The 22,635-nt window shown below is 52.7% G+C and overlaps 1 long non-coding RNA gene and 1 pseudogene across 1 annotated transcript; one reads left to right on the top strand and one right to left on the bottom strand.

Annotated features, from left to right (window-relative positions):
* LOC105708091 (breakpoint cluster region protein-like) overlaps positions 1-22,635 on the bottom strand; it is a 197,487-nt pseudogene that overhangs the window by 93,088 nt on the left and 81,764 nt on the right.
* LOC135269087 (uncharacterized) lies at positions 6-8,235 on the top strand. Its single transcript, XR_010337420.1, has 2 exons — positions 6-297; positions 7,225-8,235. It is a non-coding gene; the product is annotated as an uncharacterized LOC135269087 (long non-coding RNA).

The raw sequence follows: 22,635 nt of genomic DNA on the forward strand, positions 1-22,635 counted from the left end.
AAACTTTCCAAAGTTAAATTCCAGTGTTCATCAGATATTAACATGTTTTAAAAGTCTCTGAACAATTTTGAGTATTATTTAGGAAGAGCTCTGGATGTTTTTCTTCCCCCAACACCACGATTCTTCCTTTCTCAGGAGGGCGGCAGGCCAAGTTATGTCCACTACTTTTAAAACTGCTGCCACACACAGGGAGAAATGGGGGGCTTCAAAGATGGAGGGCGCAGCATACATCAAAATACAGCCTTCTGCTCTCTGGCCGTAGGGGAAAGAGCCCCAAGAAGCAAGAATTGGAACAAAGTAAGTGCCTTGTGTGTTTCTCAAGTCTTAGCTCTGGCCTGGAGTCTCGGGGCGGGGGTGGGGGGGGGGGGGTCTGCAGCACAGGGTAGCAGAGGGAGGGGTCTGCCTACAGGAAAGCCACACCTCAGAGCAGAAAACTCAGTCCCCAGCACCAGCCAAAGAGAAGCCTGAGGCTAGAGCTGAGTGTCTGGGTAGTCCAGGAGTGCTGGGGACGGGGCTTTTAAGGAATCACATGCTCTTCACACTTAGAGGGGGTCTGGCCTCAGCCCACACCTGCCCCTAGAGGACTTGTTTCCCTGTGGAGGAAATCTGCTTCAGGTAAAGCGTGTGCACACAGGGTGTGGTGGTGTGCGTACCTGTGGTCCCAGCTACACTGAAGGCTGAGGCTGGAGGATGGCTTCAGCCAGTTCTGGGCTGTAGTACACTACACACTAAGTTTGGCATCAATATGGTGACCTCCCAGGAGTTGGGAACCACCAGTTTGCCTAAGAAGTGAAACAGCCAAGACTGGAAACAAAGGAGGTCAAAACTCCTGTGCTGATTAGCAGTGGAATCGTGCCTGTGAATAACCACTGCACTCCAGCCTGGACAACATAGTGAGTCCCTGTCTCTTTTTATAAGTACCTACATAAGGCTGGGCACAGTGGCTCACATCCCAGCAGTTTGGGAGGCTGAGGCGGGCAGATCACGAGGTCAGGAGTTCGAGACCAGCCTGGCCAAAAAGATGAAACCCCATCTCTACTAAAAATACAAAAATTAATTGGGCGTGTTGGTACTCGCCTGTAATCCTAGCTACTCAGGAGGCTGAGGCAGGAGAACTGCTAGTGAGCCGAGATTGCACCACTACACTCCAGCCTGGGCGACAGAGGGAGATTCCGTCTCAAAAAAAACAAACAAACAAAACCTATATAAATAAATTTTTTCAAAAAGGCTGTGCGAGGTGGCTCACACCTGTAATCCCAGCACTTTGGAAGGCTGAGGTGGGTGGATCACTTGAGGCTGGGAGTTCGAGACCAGCCTGGCCAACACAGTAAAAATACAAAAAATTAGCTGGGCGTGGTGGTACACGCCTGTAGCCAGCACTGGCTCTGGGTCACTCACCAGCTTCTGGAAGAGATGCCCACCTGCCGCTGGTGGCTCCACTGCTGCACGCCGGGGAAGAGCCCATCATAGAACTTGTGGATCTCGTAGAGCTCAGGCACTTTGAAGAAGATGGTCTCGATCTGCTGACTCGTCAGCACCGGCTAAGAGGTGGTGGCAGCAGCTTTCACAGGCTTCATGGGCTAGAAGGTGAGATGGGCTGCCATCTGTCAGGTGCACGGCATGACAGTAGACAGTCACGGTTACTTGACATATGCACTTTTATTTTTAAATCACATAACAAATACAATTTTAAAACCAGCTTTGTTTGGCAACTCAGTCTTCCACTGGTATCCACACCAGGGACAGCGAGCTGCACCCAGGCTCTGACAGCTGACCTGGGACTTATGGGCAAAGAGGTTCCCCAACTCTGTCACCCTGCCCCGCCCCACCCTGCTCAGCTTCCTACACCCTCCTCACCAGCAGCAGTGCCTCCAAGTGGCTCAGGTAGGTCTCCTTGCTGGCCAGGATTCCAGACAGGACCCATTTTCTCATCTCCAAGCCCTTTTCCAAGTCCAGCTCACTCTGCAGGAGAAACAGACAGACGTCAGACTGGAAGGGTGGAAGGGGGATGCTTGCATCAGGGCCTTCTGAGAGAGGAGGGTCAGCTTGTTGACCTCTGGACAAACCCCTACCCCCATGAAGGCTCCACATGGAATTAAAGGGAGGCAGCGGACCCTCAACACATACTCAGCCACACGGTTGCGGCCACAGAGAATCCCAGGGGCAATACCTGGAGCCACCTTTAGTCTTGCCAGACCACGAAACAGAAAGTGTGGTGCGGAGCAGGCTGGGCCAGTCCTCTCTCCACGCCTTCTGCATGCAACCCAGGAGTAGCTGCCTGACACGGTCAAGGAAGGAGAAGGAGAATCTGACCCGAGGGGGCGACGGAGCCCATGGCATGGCTACCTGGCTCCTGCTGCAGCCAAGCTCCCCTCCCCACTGCTCACATGGGGCTCCCTCACCTGGATTCTCTGACTCCTGCTGCCACATGACCCTTTGACTGACGGGACCTACGCAGCACCTCCCTCCCAAACACGGGGACTGTTAACACCTACTCCAGAAGAACCTCGTCCCTTGGGATCAAGGCCTGTGTCTCCTGACCCTGCTTTGTAGACCCTGACATCATTGGCAGGGACCCTCTTACATGTGGGCTATGACAAAGTACCCTTCCCATCAGCGTCCCTGCTGAAAGTTCAGGGATTCTCTACTGTTTTTGTCTCCAAAAAATGGAGCTGGCACACTGTTGGATGTTAATGTAGGCGACAGAGCCCATGGCCCCGGGAGACTGCCTTCTGAGTTATGATAACATCTCCCCGCCCCCCACCCAAATTCATGTTGAAGCCTTAACCCCCAGTACCTTAGAATGTTACTGTATTTGAAGGCAGGGCTTTAAGGAGGTAATTAAGCTAAACCAAAGCCAAAAGGTTCCATATGTGTAGTTCTTTTTTTTGAGACGAGGTCTCCCTCTGTCACTCAGACTGGAGTGCTGTGGCACAGTCACAGCTTACTGCAGCCTCCAGAGCCCAGGCTGAAGCAATCCTCGCACCTAATCCTCCCAAGTAGCTGGCACCACAGGCACCCCCTGACCATGCTCTACTAACTTAAAAAAAATCTTTCTGAGGGGAGGCATGGTGGCTCACACCTGTAATCCCAGCACTTTGGGAGGCCGAGGAGGGCAGATCACCTGAGGTCAGGAGTTCGAGACCACCAGCTTGGCCAACATGGTAAAACCCCATCTCTACCAAAAATACAAAAATTAGCCAGGAGTGGTGGCGGGTAACTGTAATGGTAAAACCCCATCTCTACCAAAAATACAAAAATTAGCCAGGAGTGGTGGCGGGTAACTGTAATCCCAGCTACTGGGGAGGCAGAGGCAGGAGAACCGCTGAACCCAGGAGGTGGAGGTTGCAGCGAGCTGAGATCACGCCATTGCGCTCCAGCCTGAGAAATAAGAGCGAAACTGCAACTCAAAAAAAAAAAAGCCACATTGCCCAGGCTGGTCTTGAACTCCTCAGCTCAAACAATCCTTCCACCATGGCCTCCCTGAGTGCTGAGATTATAGGCATGAGCCATAGCATCCCACCAGGACTTGTAAAAGAAGAAGAGATCAGGACACAGACTCAAATGGAGGGAACATTATGTGAAGACACATAGAGAAGACAAGCCCGGGAGAGGGGCCTGAGAAGAAACCAACCCTGCCAACCTCTTGACCTTGGACTTCAGGCCTCCAGAGCTACAAGAAAATAAACTCCCCTGTCTGTGATGTTCACTTACAGCAGCCCTAGCAAAGGCATGACATCAAAGATGACGCCAAAGGCCATGGAACCTGCCGCGTGACTTCCTGGCCACTCCCACCTGCTCCCTGGCTATCGGCAATGTTGGAGGCTGGCCATGCCCATGGCAGCAACCTCAGTGCTCCACCGGGCTGAGGCTGTGCTCCCTCTGCCTGCCTGTGCCCACCGGCTCTGCCAGCAGTCAGAGAGAAGTGCCAGTGAGTGAGTGTGTGTGTGTGTGTGCGCGCGCGCGTGCATGTGCGGGGGGGTGGGGTCTGTGTCTGTGACAGCCCCACCTACCTCTCCACTGGTTGCTGGGCTCACGGGTGTGGAACTGGGGTGGTGGTCCCTGATCACTCAGTTTTCCACTTTCGGAGAAAATCACTGGCTGCGGGCAGGCTCCTCTTCAGCCCCACTGACATTCTGGAGGGGCTCTGTCAGGGACTGGAGGGCGTCCTGTGCCTTGCAAAATTCAGTGCAGCATCCCTGGCCTCCACCTACCATATGTGAGTAACACCCTCTCCCCTAAGCTGTGGTAGCCAAAAATGTCTCCAGATGGTGCCACGTATGCCCTGGGAGCAGAATCACCCCCAGTGAAAACTGATGGGTTTCAAGAAGGATCTGACTGAGGCCAGCTCAGGCCTCATGGTATCTGTAGAATTTGGATGTGGAATCAGGGTCCCAGCACAGCGCCTGCCTACACCCAACCCTGCTGTCCTATTTCCCTGGCCCGCTAGGAGGGAGCCAAGTCATGGTATAGACAGCAGGTTCAACAGGAAAGGCCTAGGGCCTGGGCTGCCCCATGGTCTCAGGCAAAAGTCCTCCTGCCCTGAGCCTCCACTGGCTGGGGAGGGAGCTCTACCCTGTGCCCCACTTGAGTCCCTGGGGCTTAGACCACAAAGCCTCAACTGCCTGCTGGGACCATCTAAAAAGCCTTCCTGGGCCTCCATTTTGTCCTGGGAATCTCCTAAGTGTGTGCATACCTGTGAGAATGTGTGCATGAACTGTGAGCCTGCCCAGGTGCCTGTGTATATGTGTGCATATATATGCATTTATACACATGAGCCTATGTGTGGAGGGGACAGCCATCAAGATCTGGGCTGAGAGCAGCTGCAGGAAAAGGACAAGCATGTCCCAGGCACACTTGTCCCCCCAGGGCAGGGTAGGCAATGACTCTATGGGCGGGAGCTTCCAGGCCATGGCTGTGCCTGAGCTAAGAACTTCCTTGCCTAACACGGTGCCCAGAACACCTAGGTGCTCAATTAAAATTCATTTACTAAATCAATGAGTGGATCTCAAAGACCTGGCTGGGTCCTAGTTTTGGCAGCGTTTTTATGAGGGCTCCTTCAGGGTTTCCACATGAGAGTGTGCCAGTTGAGCCTGCCTCGGTGCCCTGAAATGCCACCAAAGTGCAGCAAGTCTGCTGCCCACGGTGCATGTACACATAGGGTGGGGTGGCCCATGACACCCCCCCGCCCATCATGAATGGTGGAGTCGGCGAAAGCAGCCCCCGGCTGCCTGTACAGGTGTCTCCCACCGTGTGCACATGCTGCTCCCTGCCCCGCAAGAGGGGAAGAGGTGAAGGGAATGGCAGGCCCCTGGGGCAGCGCCACCCACCCACCCAGCCTGCCAGTCCTGCTCATGTTCTGAGGACAATCTTGCTACTGTGAGTACCAGGGGGCCTGCAGGGCCCAGGGAAGCTGCCAGGGCAGCAGGGCCCATGACGACCCCACCCAGTGTGAGATGCTGGTGCCTGCGTGGGTGGGACCACGGTGTCTCCTTCTGTCCACATGGTTTGGAGAGCCAGGAGGAAAAACAGCGCAGGCAGGAAGGCACACGGTCCAGCTCTCCCATCCTGTTCTGAAGGACGGGGCTGCTCAGGGAACATCTGGCCCAGGCCATGGACTGGGTGGGGTGGAGACAAGACACAGGATGAGGGCACTTCTCCTCAGACTAAGAATCTTCTAGAGTCTTCTAGAGTCTAGTGCTGGTGGCATCAGACAGGAATGGCTCAGAAACCAGCCAAGTCCATGGAGAGAAAATGAGAGAGCAAACGGCAGGGCCAGGCCTGGGGCTATTTATAACTCAGGGCTGTGCACGTGCCAGTTATGGGAAAGGACGTGAATGCAGGGAGGGCCGTGCAGTCAGGCAAGGAGGCTGGGGCGGGGAGGAAGCCAGAGGTAAAGGGAAGTTGGAAAAAGAAGTCAGTGACATGGAAGGAAGGCCCTCCTACCACGACCCTCTCCGGGCGGGTGCAAACACAAAACCTGAGGCTAAATAAAAGCCAACAAAGAACCCACAAAACCAACTGGGCTTGTGACAACCAAGCAGGAAAAGCCAACACGGAACAAGGTGAACAAAACCGTTGTCAGCTGGCTGCCAGGCTCACACAAGGGCGGGAGCTGGAACTGAGTTTCAGGACAGGGCAGAGAGCAAGGAGGCCCCTTCTAATCCTCCTCCCGGTCCCCCTAATCTGAGGGAGCCCAGTGATGATCAGGGTGCAGAATCCTGACTGAGAGGGACAGGCTGCTCCGGGCTGGGAGTGTGCAGCCAGCACAGCTGCTGGAGAAAGGACACTCTTCTGCTCTGGGTAAGGGCAGGTTTTCATGCAACAGGCTGGACATTGCCCTGCAGCCCAGCCCAGCGAGCACCCCAAAAACCTGGTCCTCACGGCACAGAGAGGGCGAGGGGATGACGTCTGTGCAGGATCCTGGGGCTGAAGGTTGTCGCAATAGGCCAGCCTATGTGAATCCTTCCCACAGCACCTTGGGCAAGGGGTGCCTGGCCTCTGTCCAACCTCTGCCTACACCATGAATGAGTATTCACACAGAAGACCCGTGCCACAGGAGTCCACTGAGACCCTGAACTGCCAAAGAGTTGCCTGAGGGTTTCCTGATGGCCGCACGGCCCAGAAGACTCAATATCAGCATCTGGGACCAAATGCGGGGTGGGTGGGGATGTGCAGGAGGAGAGAGATGAGCAGGCTGATGCCCATGCCCCACCAGCTGGTTAGGATCAGGGTGCCTCTGGCCTCAAGATCACCATGCTCTCAACCAGGTGCGGTGGCTCACGCCTGTAATCCCAACACTTTGGGAGGCTGAGGTGGGTGGATCACCTGAGGTTGGGAGTTTGAGACCAGCCTGACCAGCAGAGAGAAACCCCATCTCTACCTAGCCAGGTATGGTGGTGCATGCCTGTAATCCCAGCTACTCAGTAGGCTGAGGCAGGAGAATCACTTGAATCCAGGAGGCAGAGGTTGCAGTGAGCCGAAATCACGCCATTGCACTCCAACCTGGGCAACGAGAGCAAAACTCTGTCTCAAAAAAAAAAAAAGAGAAAAAAAAAGAAAAAAGAAAAAAAGAGCACCATTCTCCCTGGGGGAAGTGGGGTGTCCTAGGAAGCAACAGCCATGTCTTCAAACTAAAGATCAAAAATGAAAGATGACATGTGCATGGCTTGTTGCATGGCTGGCAGGGAAACCAGGAAGTCAAGGCTATGCTTGTCTCCACAGCAGTGAAGGGCACCCGTCCTGGGGTCCCAACCACTGGGAGGAGCACCCGAAGGTTTCTGGAAAGGAGCTACACACAGTTCTCCTCCAATCCAATTCCTTCCTCTTCAGACCGGCTCTGGGCCAGGGGGTGTGCTTGGGACTGGAAACTCTGACCTGGCAGGCACAGACAAGCAACCTCCTGCAGGACGTACACTGTGAAAAATGCCTACAACTGCTGTTAAGTGCAGAAGCAGGGAGCAGGAGCCAGGGGACCAGGATGCATCGTGGCTTCACAGAAGAGGAGCCCCGCACGGAAAGGTGAGGATTATACTCCAAGTCAGAGCCGAGTGTGAGTGAGAGGCCCCACCACTAGACAGGAACCAGGGGCACCAAGTGGGCAGATCAGCTTCCTTTCAGGGCCAGGAGGTGCACCAAGGACTGGCTGGGTGAAGACAGCCCTCAAGGATGATGGAAAGAAATAGCCTTTCTCAAGTTCAGCACTTAGTCTACCTGAACTTGGTCCTTCTCTGTACCAAACCATGCTCACGAAGCAGCAAGAGAGGGGATGCACCAAGAAAGACAAGACAGCTGAGGGAGGGAAAGTGTGTCCACTGAAGAATCAGGAAGGCTTCAAACCCTGGAGCTGTGCGGCCCAAGCAAGTTACTTCACCTCTTTGAACCTCGGCCTCCTGGTCGGTAAAAAGCTGACACTTGACGTGGGGTAGGAAGAGTTGCCTAAGTCAGCAGCCTGTGTGTGCTGCATGGAGCAGGTACATGTTACCCACTGGCTTCCTCTCCCATCCTCTCGGTGCAGAACGAGAAGGCTGCCCAGCACCAAGGCCTTCAGAAATCACAAAAGCATATACATAAGCTGCAGTCCCGGGCCTGCAGCTAATGCATCAGCCCCAGAGAAAAGCAGCTCAGTGAGAAGATACACTTCTGGAGCATCCTTACAGAAATGGGGTAAAGCCCACTCCTCTCTTGCTCTTTTTATTTTATTATTATTTTTTCTTTTCATTCTTTTTATTAATATTATTATTTTTTAAAGATGGGGTCTTGTTTTGTTGCCCAGACTGGAGTGCAGTGAGAAGATCACAGCTCACTGCAGTCTCAAACTCCTGGACTCAAGCAACCTTCCCACCTCAGCTTCCTGAGTAGCTTGGATTACAGGTGTGAGCCACTGTGCCAGGCTATGCTGTTATCGGGGTGGAAACCATCTAGAAATAAGCTAAGCAGAACGGGAAAGGTATCTGTCATCAGGGACCAAAAAGACAAAAAGAAGCAACTGCCCTGGGCAGCGATTTTCTCAGCCCAAGAGGTCAAGTGGCCGGACACGCAGCAACGGCAAGGGGTGTGCATCTGGGCCCAGAGCACGGCTGAAGCAGCCCCCGAGCTGTGGGACCAGCGAGAGGAGTCAGGCCTCCATGCAGGGCCGAGCTGGCCCAGCACCACCCAGCCTGCGGCCACCCCAGGCTATGTTCTCATGGTGGGTGGGGGCAGGTCCACTGCTTTCTCAGTGGGCACGGCAGAGCATCTCCTGAATGTGCCACTATTCTCTAGCCACGCAACCTTGGGGAATCCACCACAGGACTTCAGTTCCACATTTGTAAAGTGAAAGTGACAGCAAGGCCAAGAATTATTAACGAGGGTCAAGTGAAAACTCACAGGAAAGGCTCTGGTCACATGGATGGAGCCATCCTCAGCACACACTTTGGTAAAAGGGAGCAAGAGAACTTCATGAAGCAAAGGGACCCGAGCCCGGACACCACCCAGCTCAGCAGCATTGCCGGGGCCACCATACAGGTCTTGCTTGTTTCATGCAGGTGGTCTCTGGTGCTGACGTTCTCAGCCTCAAGACCACGTGCTGCCTCCTCCTCCACCAAAGCATCCCCCGATCTCCCGGCTCAACACGCCTGGCAAGCTGTCTGTGTACCACATGTAGAGATGAGGAAGGAGTTTTTCAAGACCCATTCGGCTTCTAAACCATTGGCTGCTCCACCACCTACCTGCTAGGTACCCCTGAGCACGGGGCTGCGCTTCAGGGAGCCACACCTGGCCCACCTGCCACACATGCGCCGTGGGGACTCACCGCTTTAGTGGACTCCAGGGCTCCCGAGACCAGCGCATCTCGGCTGTCCCTGCCCTTGCTGCTAAGGTGGGGCGATGAGGAGGGTGAGCCATCGATGTAGGGCAGCCCGTCTTGGTGCCGGCGCTGCTCCTCTGCCCGGTCTGCAGCGCAGCCATACCCAGGTGGTGTTCCGAACGAGCCATCTGCGTGTGCAAAGAAGCATCCTGTGTTAGAGACAGAGAAGGGAGCATCCATACCCAACCTGTCCCAGCACGTACCCAGCTGACACTATCTCTGTCCCCAACAAGCATCTCACAAGGACCTCGGGTATGCTGATGTCACCTTCACGACGGACTGATCAAAGATCACAAGGGTGGGGGGGATGAACGTGGGCTCACTCCTCAGACAATACAAGGGACTTTCTGAGACATGTCTGCCCCTTGGTGGGGGTTGTGACATAAGAACTATGTATTTGATCTTTGCATACCCCACTCCCTACTTTCCTGGCACACAGTTCCTAAAAACCTTGGAATCTCCAAAGTAATAAATGTCTTTATGTATGCTAATGAATGACAGGTGGCTGGGGCTCCTGGACGGCCTCAGGAAGGGGGCTGGTTGCCAGAAGAACCAACCACATGATTAGAGAGTTGGCACCCCCAACTCTCTGGGGAAGACCCACAGCTGAAGGTTGATCACCAGTGGCCGGTGATATAGTTAATCATGCCTACACAATGAAGGCTGTCCAAAAGGACAGGGTTGGGAGAGCTTCTGGGGTTGAAAACATGGCAGTGCCAGGGGAGGGCAGGAAGCTCTGCGCCCCTTCCCACAGACCTTGCTCTATGTACCTCTTCTGTCTGGCTGTTCCCGAGTTGTGTCTTTTTATTAAAAAACGGTCATATAGTAAGTTATTTTCGAGTTCTGTAAGCCATTCCAGCAAAGGATCAAACGCAAAAAGGGGGCTGCTAGAATCTCCAATTTACTCCAGACAACCTAGACTTGCTACTGACACGCGAAGTTAGGGGCAGTCTTCCAGAGCTGAGCCCTTAACTGTGGGATCCGACGCTAACTCCAGGTAGACAGGGTCAGAACTGAGTTGAAATTGTAGGACACCCACCTGGTGTCTGCAGAGAACTGCTTGGTGTCGGAAAAAGTCCCCGCATTTGGTCACATAAGTGTTCTGTGTTGAGCTTGTGTACAGAGAAAACAGTTTGTTCTCTCCCATACAGGCGGGTTGGGTTGCTACAGAAAGGGGGACCCCTGGCCTGGCACAGTGGCTCATGCCTGTAATCCCAGCACTTTGGGAGGCCGAGGCGGGTGGATCACTTGAGGTCAGGAGTTCAAGACCAGCCTGACCAACATGGTGAAACCCCATCTCTACTAAAAATACAAAAAATTAGCCGGGCGTGGTGGCAGGTGCTTGTAGTAATCCCAGCTACTTGGGAGACTGAGGCAGGAGAATCGCTTGAACCCGGGAGGTGGAGTTGCAATGAACCGAGATTGCTCCACTGCACTCCACCCTAGGTGACAGAGCACGACTCTTTCTCAAAAAAAAAAAAAAAAAAAAGTAAAGAAAAGAAAGAAAGAAAGACAGAAAAAGAAAAAAGAAAAGGGGACCCAAAATGCTACCGTCTTGCTGCCAGGAACAGTCTTTGGGCATCTGCCTGTGGGGTCTGACAGGGTGAGGAGCACATGCTGGCTGGGGTGCAACTCCTGGCCACCATGAGCGGCGAGTCCTATCATGCTCTTCCCATCCCAACCAGGAAACTGGGGCTACAGGCTCTCCTACCCCCCACTCCAGCCCACCTTCTGGCTGAGGCATAGCCCACCTCCCAGATGGTCTGTCAAAATCCCAGACCACCCTTACCCCAATGTGAGTACCCCTAGGAGGACAGAATGGCTTATCCTACAAGAGGCTCCCGGCCTGTTGGAACTAACTAGTTACACAGAGTAACTGGACAATCACTCCCTTCCTCCCAGGCTGAATGACAAAGCCCAATACACATTTCCAAGGCCTTAGCCATCTGGAGCTCCCTGATGGCCTGTTCTAAGTCTGAATTTTCTAAGCCAGTGGACTCCTCACGACCAAAGTCAACCCGCAAGGACGTTGCCCGATCCGTGACACGTGAGGGTCCCTTCTCCACTCCTTCCAAGGGGGGCCTTTGAGGCCCATGGGACTTCTGAGACCTCACCCTGATGGGGTGATGTCACTCTCAACATGAGTCACCTGTAAGCAGCCCTGCCCAAAGGTTACCAGCAGAGGTGACCTTGGTGTTCATTCACGAGTTTACAACTGACAACAAACACACCCAGGCCAGGTGGGCACAGGGCGGCACTCAGGCATTCAGAGCGGCTGACCCAGCAATCCTGAACTGGGGACTGTTGTTGGTCCTTCCCACTTGGGTGGTGGGGGCGGGGTTGGGGAGAGCCATGTGTCTGGAGTGATCTGCCACTGGCTGTGGGTGCAGGCGGCCGAAGGCCCGGCTCCCCTGTGTGCCTCTGCCTCTCCCTCTCCCAGGTTCTCCACTTCCTGTCCCACAGGACTCAGCGCCCTCTAACAGGTGTCCCCAGCCCTAGCTCCACATTGGCAACACCTTGGGGGGCTCTGAAAACAATTTCACCGGGATCCACACTGACCTGCCGAGTCCGAAGCTGTAGGGGCTTCCTGGGGGAATCTAGCTGGCAGTCAGGGCTGAGACCTGCTGAGCGACCCCAACCCAGTGTCCGGCACTATACCAGCTGCTGACCTGCAGCACTGTCCCAGGTGACTGCACACAGCTACTGGCTGCAAAGGCAAGGCCAGGTTCTGCCTCTGTGCATGTCCAAAGGAGAATTCCAGGAAGAGGGTAGTTTTGGGTTGAGCATAGCAGTCAAAGCAGGAAGACTCCAAGAGCCTGGAGCACCCACCGAGTCCTTCAACAAGCTGTATGGAGGAGTATGGTCTCCTTAATCCACGGGACATCGAGTGGGCTCCAGGTATCAAGATCACTATGTTGATTGTCAATGCTCAGTTTCTTTGGCCTTTGGGTGGGGGAAGTGAGCTGTGGTGTAATCCCTCAGAAGCAAGGCTCTGACCCTCCCCATTGCCACCTCTCTGTATTAGTCCAGGTCACTGAAGCCATCCACGCCTTGCCTTTCTTGACTTCATTAATTAATTTAACAGAGACATTGATTCACTATGGTGCCTAGGCTGGTCTCCAACTCCTGGGCTCAAGCAATCCCCCTGCCTCAGCTTCCTTCTTTTAAAATCAGGCATGTGAACTAGACAATCGATAAAGACCCTCTAGCTCTAAAATGCTACTGTCACTATTAGATGAAGGTCCTGCCATCCCCCTGGCCTCCTTCAACAACTTCCTCACCCTAGTCCCCCACTCTATGGCCCCTCCAGACTTGGCTTTTTTTTTTTTTTTTACGTTGGTTCTCATGAAATCTGACAGACTTGGCTTTTACATTAGCTCAGAATTGTCAGCATCTACTAAATGTTCTAGCAGGGGTGTCCAAGTGTCCAAGGGAGACAATACACTCATTAGTTCTCAATTTGTTTTACATTGGGCCAGTAAAGCCCCTTCCTGATTCCCCTTTTCTGCTTATCACTAGAGAAAGAAACTAAAACCACTGCTTCAGACTGAGAAAGCCTCAAACAAAACAAACAAAAACAAAATAAGGCGGGTTAGACAAGCTTTTAACCCAGGGTTTTGCTGTTTATCTAAAGATGATCTTAGGACATCAACACATTCCTCTTCACCTAGTGCAGCACCTTTTATCTGAGCTCTTTCCACGCCCGTGACTACACTGACTCCCATGCAAGGTCAAGTCAACCCAGCAAGAACTTCAGGGTCAGACTCGGGGACCCAGGGCTCGCTCCAGACGAACTGTACGACTCCACATCTGCGAAGCCACAGGCTGGCTTAGCAACGTCCACGCCAAAACCTGGTGCAAGAATCAAGTGCCCAGTGAGGGTTTACCTGCCCACGTCCAGTGAGACCAGGTCTCACGGCCAGACTCTGCTGGGGAATTAGGACGCTCCAGACAGCTAAAACCCCAGTCATTTCCCCATCTGCAGAGATCTCAAATCAACGTCTGGGTGGCTGCTGCTTTTAAATCTGGATTCCAGATGGCCTGCTCATCCCTGCCGCATTTCATATGAGGGCTTCAGTCCCTGTTTCAGCCAACCCAGAGCCCTACAATCCAGACTTGCTGCCCCTCATTCTGCTGACTCTTCCAGTCTGCTCCAAGGCAAATGATGGGGTGGGAGGACAGTCCCTCAATTTCCTCATCCCCCCATTCTAACCACCACATAGGAACCTGCTTTTTCACAAAGCAGTTCTTCACACCTGAGATCCCCGAAGTACACAAAGCACCACCACCCACCTGTTATTTTATTTTCAGACATGGTCTCGCTGTCACCCAGGCTGAAGTGCAGTGCTGTGATCATATCTTCTCATTGCAGCCTCAAAACTCCTGGGCTCAAGGGATCTTTCCAAGTAGCTGGGACTACAGGCACATGCCTCTATGTCCAGCTAATTTTTAAAACTTTCTGCAGAGACTGGGCCTTGCTATGTTGCCCAAGTTGGTCTCAAACTCCGGAGCACCACCAGGTCCAGCTAATAAAAAAAATCTTTTTTGAGACAAAGTCTTGTTATATTCCCCAGGCTGATCTTAAACTCTGGCCTCAAGCAATCCTCCTGTCTCAGCCTCCCAAAGTGCTAGGATTATAGGCTTGAGCCACCATGCCCAGCCAAGGCCCTTTCCTCTTGAGGATAAAGTACATTATTTGGCATTTTATAAGCCACCATCTCCCAAGAGCCAGAACCCATTGGGAGGCCTGGCTCCCTGGCCCCATACCAGGAATACCCAGTGGAAAAACCTCTCTGGGCCTCCTCACCCTTGGCAGGACTGAGGAATTGGTGGTCTCATCAGCCCCATCCTTCCTGCAAAGCTCTATCCAAAGCAGAACCCAAACACTAGAAGGTAGAAGGTGGGGGCTTGGAATCTGGCTGCTGCTCACCTGAACCAGGAACCAGACTAGGAGTGCGGTTGGGGAGAGGAAGGCCAGTGCTGGCCCAGAGCACTGCAAACAGCCCAGGGTTGGTGTGGAAGAGGAGGGCCTAGTGAAATCTGAAACCCTCTCCTCTCCAGGCAGTTTGCTTAGCAACCCACCCCGGAACTCCGCAAATCTACTCTTTCATGAAAGACAAAAGAGCAGCCAAAAAATAAAAATAATATAGCGAGAAGAATAATGCCTGGGTAGGTCCCAGTCAGCCCAGGCCCAAGTAGGTGCTGAGGTCATATCTGCTCGACTACATTGGTTCAAAAAAAAAACTTTCAAAAAAATAAACAGAATTACCATATGATCCAGCAATTCTACTCCTAGTTATATACCCAAAAGAACTGATTTTTTTTTTTTGGAGACGGAGTCTCGCTCTGTTGCCAGGCCTCCCCGATTCAAGCAATTCTCCTGCCTCAGCCTCTAAGTAGCTGGGACCACAGGTGTGCACCACCACAACCAGCTAATTTTTGTATTTTCAGTAGAGATGGGGTTTCACCACGTTGGCCAGAATAACCTCAATCTTTTGAAATCGTGATCCACCCACCTCGGCCTCCCAAAGTGCTGGGATTACAAGCATGAGCCACCGTGCCTGGCTTTTTTTTTTTTTTTTAGATGGAGTCTCACTCTGTCGCCGGGACACTGCTGGTGTGCAGTGCCAGGATCTCCCTCACTGCAACCTCCGCCTCCCGGGTTCAAGTGATTCTCCTGACTCGGCCTCCCGAGTAGCTGTGATAACAAGCGTGCGCCACCATCCCCAGCTAACTTTCGTATTTTAAGTATAGACAGGGATTTACCATGTTGCCCAGGGTGGTCTTGAACTCCTGACCTCAAGTGATCTACCAGCCTTAGCCTCCCAAAGTGCTGGGATTACAGGCATGAGCCACTGTGCCCGGCCTCCAAAAGAATTGAAAGCAGGGAAGAGATATTTGCAAACTCATGTTCATCACAACACGTGAAGGAAGTGGTAGAAAGAACCCAATGTCCATTGACAGACGAATGGATAAGCACAATGTAACGTATATATGCAATGGAGTATCATTCAGCCTTCGAACGGAAGGACATTTTGACACATGCAATCTCATGGATAAACCTTGACATTCTGCTTAGTGGAATAAGCCAGACACAGAAGGACAAATATCGTTATGATTCCACTCATATGAGGTACCTAGAGCAGTCCGATTCATAGAGGCAGAAGGCAGAACGGTGGGCTCCCAGGAAACGCATACAGAACTGAGCTCGGAACACCAGCCACGTGATGCCTGGGTGCAGCCAAGCAGGGGAGGCTCTCCCAGACCAGACATGCCCAGAGAGGCCCCAGATCCTCCTTCAGTGGCATGGCTGCCACCAGAGGTTGGGATTCCAGGAGCCCAGCCCCTGCCCCACCCTTTGCCAATGTACCCAAGAGTGAGATTGGAGCAAGTCCTCAGCGGATCAGAGGTCATGCTCTGGACCCTCCCTACCCAGAACACTGGGAGCAGCTAGCTATAAAGGGGCCTCCAATCAACATGTACGGGAGTCAGGAGAACAAAGGGGCCCTGCGAGGAATTGGGTGGAGGAGGCAGGAACTCCACAGCGATCATCAGCAGAGTGGTCTCCATCCTTGTTTACACTGGCAGCCAGAGACTAGGCAGTATTTATTTACAAAGGTAAACGCAAATCAAACATCCGTGGCTCGGCCAGCTGTGGTGGAAAGGTTTTCACAAAGGCAGGCATCGAGCCCCCACCCTGTCATGGCTGCAGCTGCCCTCCTCTGGGCCTCTCATCTTTTCCCAGGTCCCAAGCAAGCCACAGCAGCATGGTGTGGGGACTTCTACGAACAGCAGCTCACGTCCTTTGGAGGCACTGTCAGGCAGGCACTGTCTTCCTGGAGAGGTTTAGAAAAGGTTCGGGTCTCACTGAAGGGTGCAGAGTCCACAGTCAGAGCTGCCTCTGCACCCCACGCTCATCCACAGCCTGACACCTTCTTCCTACTGCCATGCACCCACCAAGAGCAGACTCCACCCTCGAGAAGGGCCATGGATCTTGGGGGCTCCGACACTGGCTCTTGCAGCAGAACCTCAGGTAAGGTCAGGGAATACCTGCAGTGCTTCAGGGAATTAAGTTCCTCTAACAGCAAAAAAGACCCAAATCTTTAAAGTAGCAGGCAAAAAATAACCTGCCACCCTTTACGAGGCACTTCCTCTAGGTCACACATGGTGCTGAAAACCCACGTATCATCTCCTGGAATATGCAACTGAGTGGGCATGAACTTTTAGATTGCTATTTTTTAGACAGGAAAAACCGAGCCTCAGGCAGAGCTTGACTGTGCCCAGGTGCACCTATGTGACCTGCCTACTGGGTCAACTTTCAAACACATTCCAAAGAGAAGGCATTTCTAAGATGCGGCACCGATAACCTTACCACCTAGCAACTCCCTTCCTAGGTGTATAATCAAAAGAACTGAAAACTGGTGTTCAAACAAAAACTTGTACCAGAATGTTCACAGAAGCATTCTGTGAACACTGTTAAAGGACCCTCCCCAGTCTGTCCCCATTTTCCATAGGCTGGAAAATGTCAGTCGGGAAGGGCCTGAGCCTGCCCCGCTCCCTGACGCCTTGGCTCCCCAGGCAACCCTAGACACCGAGAACGAGAAACAGGTATTTCCATCTCTGAGCTTTCTTGGAGGAGAAAGTCCAACCCGTACACCCAGCCCTGATGGCTCTGCCTGCTTCTTCTTGTATGTGGCAAGCCATAAAAATTCCTCTGGGAGAGGTGCCCTCCCTGTACCAAGAGAGAAAATAGCCCTTATCACCTGAGACTGGGAATTAGGGGCTGCAGTGGACCTGAATGAATATACTTAACAAAGTCACCCTTATCTCCCACCAGGTTTCCCCTCATGTATCTTCCAGTGACTCCCCAGAGTTTACTGCCCGTAGCCAGTTCCCCCTTGTCCTGCCACTTCTTAAACTTACTGTTATCTAAAAAGGATCTTGCTTTGGCCACTTCTCTGGACTTGACTCTGGAGAAGAATCCCATGTCCCTGTAAAACTAATGACATCTGTGTTTTTCTCTTGTTAATGTGCCTGGTGTCACTTTGGTTTCTAGATCCAGCCAGAGCCCACTAAGAGCTAAAGGGGACTGGAAGCAATCTCTGAGAAAGGAGATACTGCTGGGAAAGAAGATACAGGCTGGCAGTGAGAGGAGAGGGAGGTAGGGGGTAATTCTGTGGGGAGCCTCGGGCTGCAGGCCCAGGACCTGGGCTCGATTTAGGAGGTGTCTGGGTCTGGAACAAGAGGGGAGCCTAGGGCCCACAGGGGGACAGGTGACATTCTAGCAGCACATCTGAGTGTGGCACAGGAGGTGTGGCAGGGCTGGGGTCTTCTGCAATGGTCACTCCAGGTGGGCCTGGTGTTGGTTGAAAAACACAGGCAGGGGGCACTGACACAAAGTGATTATGGGTCTGGCTAAGAGGACAAAGACAAGAGGAGGAAGAGTAGAGGGGACGCTGAGCTTTCTAGTCCCCGAGGTGCAGATGTGGCAGCAGGGAACTGGTCAGAAGACTCCCTGGGAAGACAGTGGGAGGGGGCAAGGTAGGGAAGGTGGAGCAGTGCCCTTCAAAAGAGGATGGCACGGGAACAGTGCCCTGGCATGGGAGTAGTATGGGGAGCGAGGTCTGAGAGTGATTGATGGGGGTCCCTCCACGTCAGCAAAGGTGCTCAGCCAGGAGGTGGGCTGTGGCCGCTGCACACTTGCAGGTCCTCCTCTCCCACTCACTGCTCCTCCAAAGAGGAAACACAGAGGGTTAAGAAGGGGAAAAAAATGGCAGGAAGAGGGGCTTCCCCCTGCTGGCAGTCACCACCCTGAGCCTGGGGCCAGGGCCCAGCTACGGGCAGACACCCAACAAGCCTGGGAGGGCAAGAGAACCACCTTATTCCCCAACCTGGTCTTGGGCTACCCTTCCTGAAGGATGCCTGGAGCAGGAGAGGAGAGGAGAGGAGACGCACATTCACCACATTCACAGCAGCACCATCCACAATGGCCAAGAGGTGGCAGCAACCCCCGTGTCCATTCACGCGTGAGTGGAAGACCAAAACGTGCTATATACATGTAAAGGAGTATCACTCAGACTCAAAAAGGAAGGAAACTCTGAGACATGCTGACTTGGATAAGCCTTGAGAACATTATGCTAAGTGAAATCAGCCAGACACAAAGAGTCAAATACTGTATGCTTCCATGTATATAAGGTTCCTAGAGTAGTCAAATTCAGAGACAGAAAGTAGAATGGGGGCTGTCAGGTGCTGGAGAGGGAGTTAGTGTTTAGTGGAGTTTCAGTTTGGAGAAGATGAAAAAGTTCTCAAGACGGACAGTGGTGAGCCCTGTATGACAATGTGGATGTACTTAATACCACCGAACTGAACACTTAAAAATGCCTAACATAGTCAATTTTATGTTATGTATATTTATACACACACACACACACACACACACACACACACACACACACACACACAGGATCAGCCAGGTTTTCAAATTTAAAACAAAAGAAAAGAAGTACAGCGTTAGGGGCTAAATTGTGTTCCCTGCCAAATTCATATGCTGAAGTCCTAACCCCTAAACTTATTTGAAAATAGGGTCTTTACCAAGTTAAAACAAGGTCATTAGGTTAGGTCCTAACCCAATATGACTGTGTCCTTTAAAAAAGGGGTGGCCAGGCGTGGTGGCTCATGCCTGTAATCCCAGCACTTTGCGAGAGAGGAGAATCACTTCAGGCAGGGAGTTCGAGACTAGCCTGGACAACATGAGACCCTGTCTCTACAAAAAAAAAAAAAATACAAAAATTAGCCAGGTGTGGTGGTCATGCCTGTAGTTCTCAGCTACTTGGGAGGCTGAGGCAGGAGGATTGATCACTGAGCCCAGGAGGCTGAGGCTATAGTGAGCTATGATTGAGCCACTGCACTCCAGCCTGGAACTGGAGCCAGAGGGAGATCCTGTCTCTTAAAAAAAAAAAATGGGGGTGGGTGGGGTGGGACGGCGGAATTTGGAGAGAGATTGGCATATTGGGAGAATGTCATGTGAACTTGAAGACTGTTACCTATAAGGATCCAACCCAGCCAACATCTCAATCTCATACTTCTAGGCTTCAGAACTGTGAGATGATACATTTCTATGATTTGAGCTACAGAGTTCGTGGTTCTTTATTACGCAGCCATAGCACACTATTACGTGAATGAAATCACTGTGGAGCTCAGACACCAGCTTTGAGGAGCTGTCCACATGCCACGTTCTAGACTCAGAGTGGCAGAGGGGAAGAGCAGACACCAAGGCGCACAAGGTCAGAGTAGGAGGCAGCCCAGGGCCTCGCCCCCTTCAGCCACGCAGCATATCTGTGCTCTCTTGGGCACTTGCTCAGAAGCTAAATTGTTACAGATTGACCCCAGACTCTCCTGCTAGACAACAAACCAGAGCCACCTGAGTATCTTGTGCTTGTACAAGTCAGAAATTATAGAAATCCAGTCACATTCTGAATGTCCTACACAACACTGCCAGCCAACCAGCCCTTCCTGAGCGCAGCCCCTGCACCTTCGGACTCTCCTTCCTACACAGGGCCTCAGGGGCTTTGCTTTCCTCCCCTCATCCAAGCTGAAAGGTGGGCAGTGGGGGGGACTTCCATGCAGGTAAGGAAATTGAGGTACTAAAGCAACAAGCTGGGCAGGACCAGAAAAGTCCAATGCTGGAGACAGATTGACAAGGTGTATATGAACCCTTCTGGGCCCTCAAATGATTCTACAACCTGAGTTCTTTCTATTGAGGGAAAGGAGACGGCCCAGGGAACAGTTTGAGACCTCCCCAAGCCACATACACACACAAGAAGCAACTGTGTTCCCACCAGCCCTGGAGGGGTCTAGCCCTAGGTCAGTCCTGAGGACTGGTCTGCAATTCCCACCCTTGTCCTAATACTAGGTCACCCTGATCTATAGTGCTCCTGGGAGACTTACGGAGTTGTGGATGCGCATATGCCCAGGATGCCAGCCTGGGTCAGGGCCAGGGGGATAACACCAGCAATGGCAACAGGTATGGGTCAGAAGTGCTGCCTCGAATCCCCACGCCTCTGCAAGGGAGCTCTCACTACCTCATTTTACAGATGAAGGTTGAAGGTTTGGATGTAGAACCAACATACCCTGAATTCCACAGCTAAGAAGGGCGATCCCCAACTTCAGGTATCCTGGTGGACTGAACTAGGGGTGAGCTGGGGCAGGGGATTGACATTTTGTATTCTGCACCAGAATTTAAGATGTTCCAGGTGTGGGCAAATGTCAAAAGGCTGAGGAACAGACCGGGAGGTGGCACAGTCTCTAAGTCTAAACCCAAATGGATTTTCCCCTGGAAAATCTGTGCATGCGGTTTATGTGGCCAGGAACTCTCTCATTCTTAAACTAAGTATTTGGAAAATGAAATCGAGCTCCCTCTGTTCCCAGTTTCCCCCACCCTACCTCCAAGGCCTTCTTCAATCATCCCCCTAAAAAAGCAAGACAGAAAACAAAGCAGGATGACTGGGATAACCAGAGGGCCCGGAAGGACTACAGGTGAAACTCTTCACTTCGTCTCTCAATGTTCCCACCAATGAAATGGGGATAATGACACTCTCCACCCACGCTCCCTACGAGGTGCCAAGCAGGCCCCATCAGAGGGAGGAAACAGCACGAAGAAGCTTTTAACAAGCATCACTTAACATAATTACAGGAAGCCTCATCTAGTCCCGCGCTCCCACCAGCAACATTTCACAGCACGCTCTTTTGCTCCTTTCCAGTAAACCATATGACCTCCTCTTGCCTGGCTTCTGGGGGATGCCATGTGAGGCTGAGGGCTCCACTTCAGGAAATAAGGCAGAGCCCATGTGTCTGCTCAGACCACTGCAGGTCCACGGGTGACCCTGGCACGACAATCTGGTCCATCTCGTCCACTGCAGAGGCCAGCCAGGGCTCTGGATGCCGGCCTTCATGCTGCCCATCTCAGCAGCCCAAAGTGAACCCACTGCAAAGGCCACTGCCCTGTCTTCCACATTTCTCTTCTCCAGCAAAAATCAGGCCACAGCAGAGCTTTCCTCACTCCCCTGAGGCTGCAAACTCTGCAGGCCACAGAAAACAGCTGAGGAACGAGCCAGAAAACCAGCCGGGGAGGAGCTCTCTGTCCAGATGGAAGAGGAGACAGAGGACCCGGCTCTTGACCTGAAACTGTCATTGGGAATTACCACCCATGGCGACAATCCCAGCTGTCGCTGCGGGTATGACAACCTGGTGCAGATCCCACCGGTTACTCCCAATCCAGGCTCGGGAACCAGGCCCAGCTCCTAACCTGCTTCCCCGGAGGGTGTGGGAGGAGGCGAGATTCACATGCCCGGCCTGCCCCCGTGGGCATAGCTGTTAGACACCGGCTCAGGGAGCCAACTCAGCCACCTGCCAGCCCAGCCAAATGAGCAGGTCCTGATGAGGAATGTGATACGCTGCATTCTGAAACCTCCTTCTGAAAAAAGTAAGTTCTGCAGAGATTCAGCTCACAAACGGGCAGCATGGACACATCACCATGCCACCGCAAACACGCCAGGAAAAGGCCTTCCAGAACTCCACGATCCTGGGAGAGCTGTGGAACTAGAAAGGCTCTCAGAGGTATCTGACACCGGCTCTGAGCCTGGCACTTCTCCTGGAAAATCCTCAGGTGGTACAATAACAGCTTGGCTCAATCAGGTCACCCTGCCCAACACTCTTGCCTCCACGGCTACCCCATGCCAGGGCTGATTCGGATACTATTCAAGACACAGAATCTGCTCAGACTTCCCAGACAGGCCAGTAGAGAACGAGGCTATTTCCTGCTCCTAGCTTAACAGACAGACCCCAGCTGGCTGCCTAAGGTCGCTGTCCAAGCCTCTTTACCTCCAGGGCAGGCATCACCAGCCCCCCTGCAAAGGAGAGCAGTAGACACTCAGTCACATCCCACATCAGGCCAGCATCAGACACATAGCAGGCATCTAACAGGTGTCAGCCCCTTCTCGGTTCTCATGAGGGGAACCCAGACCCGCTAACAAGCTGGACTCTGCCCGTGTGGCTCCTCCCTGGATTAAGTGCTTTGTAACTTGGCTAGTCTGTGTGCATTGCCCTGTTCTTGCCTGAATACCACCTGAGCTATGCTTTCCTCTTGGTTGGCAAGTGGGGACTGTACCAGGAAAGCCTGGGATGTTCAGAAGTTTGGGCTGGTCTATTAGGGCGACTAGATCCACACCAGTCTCTCTCACCTGTCAAGCCTCTTCCAAAGAGGCCTCATGAGTCAACAACACAGCAGCAGG

The sequence above is a fragment of the Aotus nancymaae genome, unplaced genomic scaffold, assembly GCF_030222135.1.
Source record: "Aotus nancymaae isolate 86718 unplaced genomic scaffold, 86718_ANA_hifiasm-v0.15.2.pri h1tg000049l, whole genome shotgun sequence".
Taxonomy (NCBI): Eukaryota; Metazoa; Chordata; class Mammalia; order Primates; family Aotidae; genus Aotus; species Aotus nancymaae.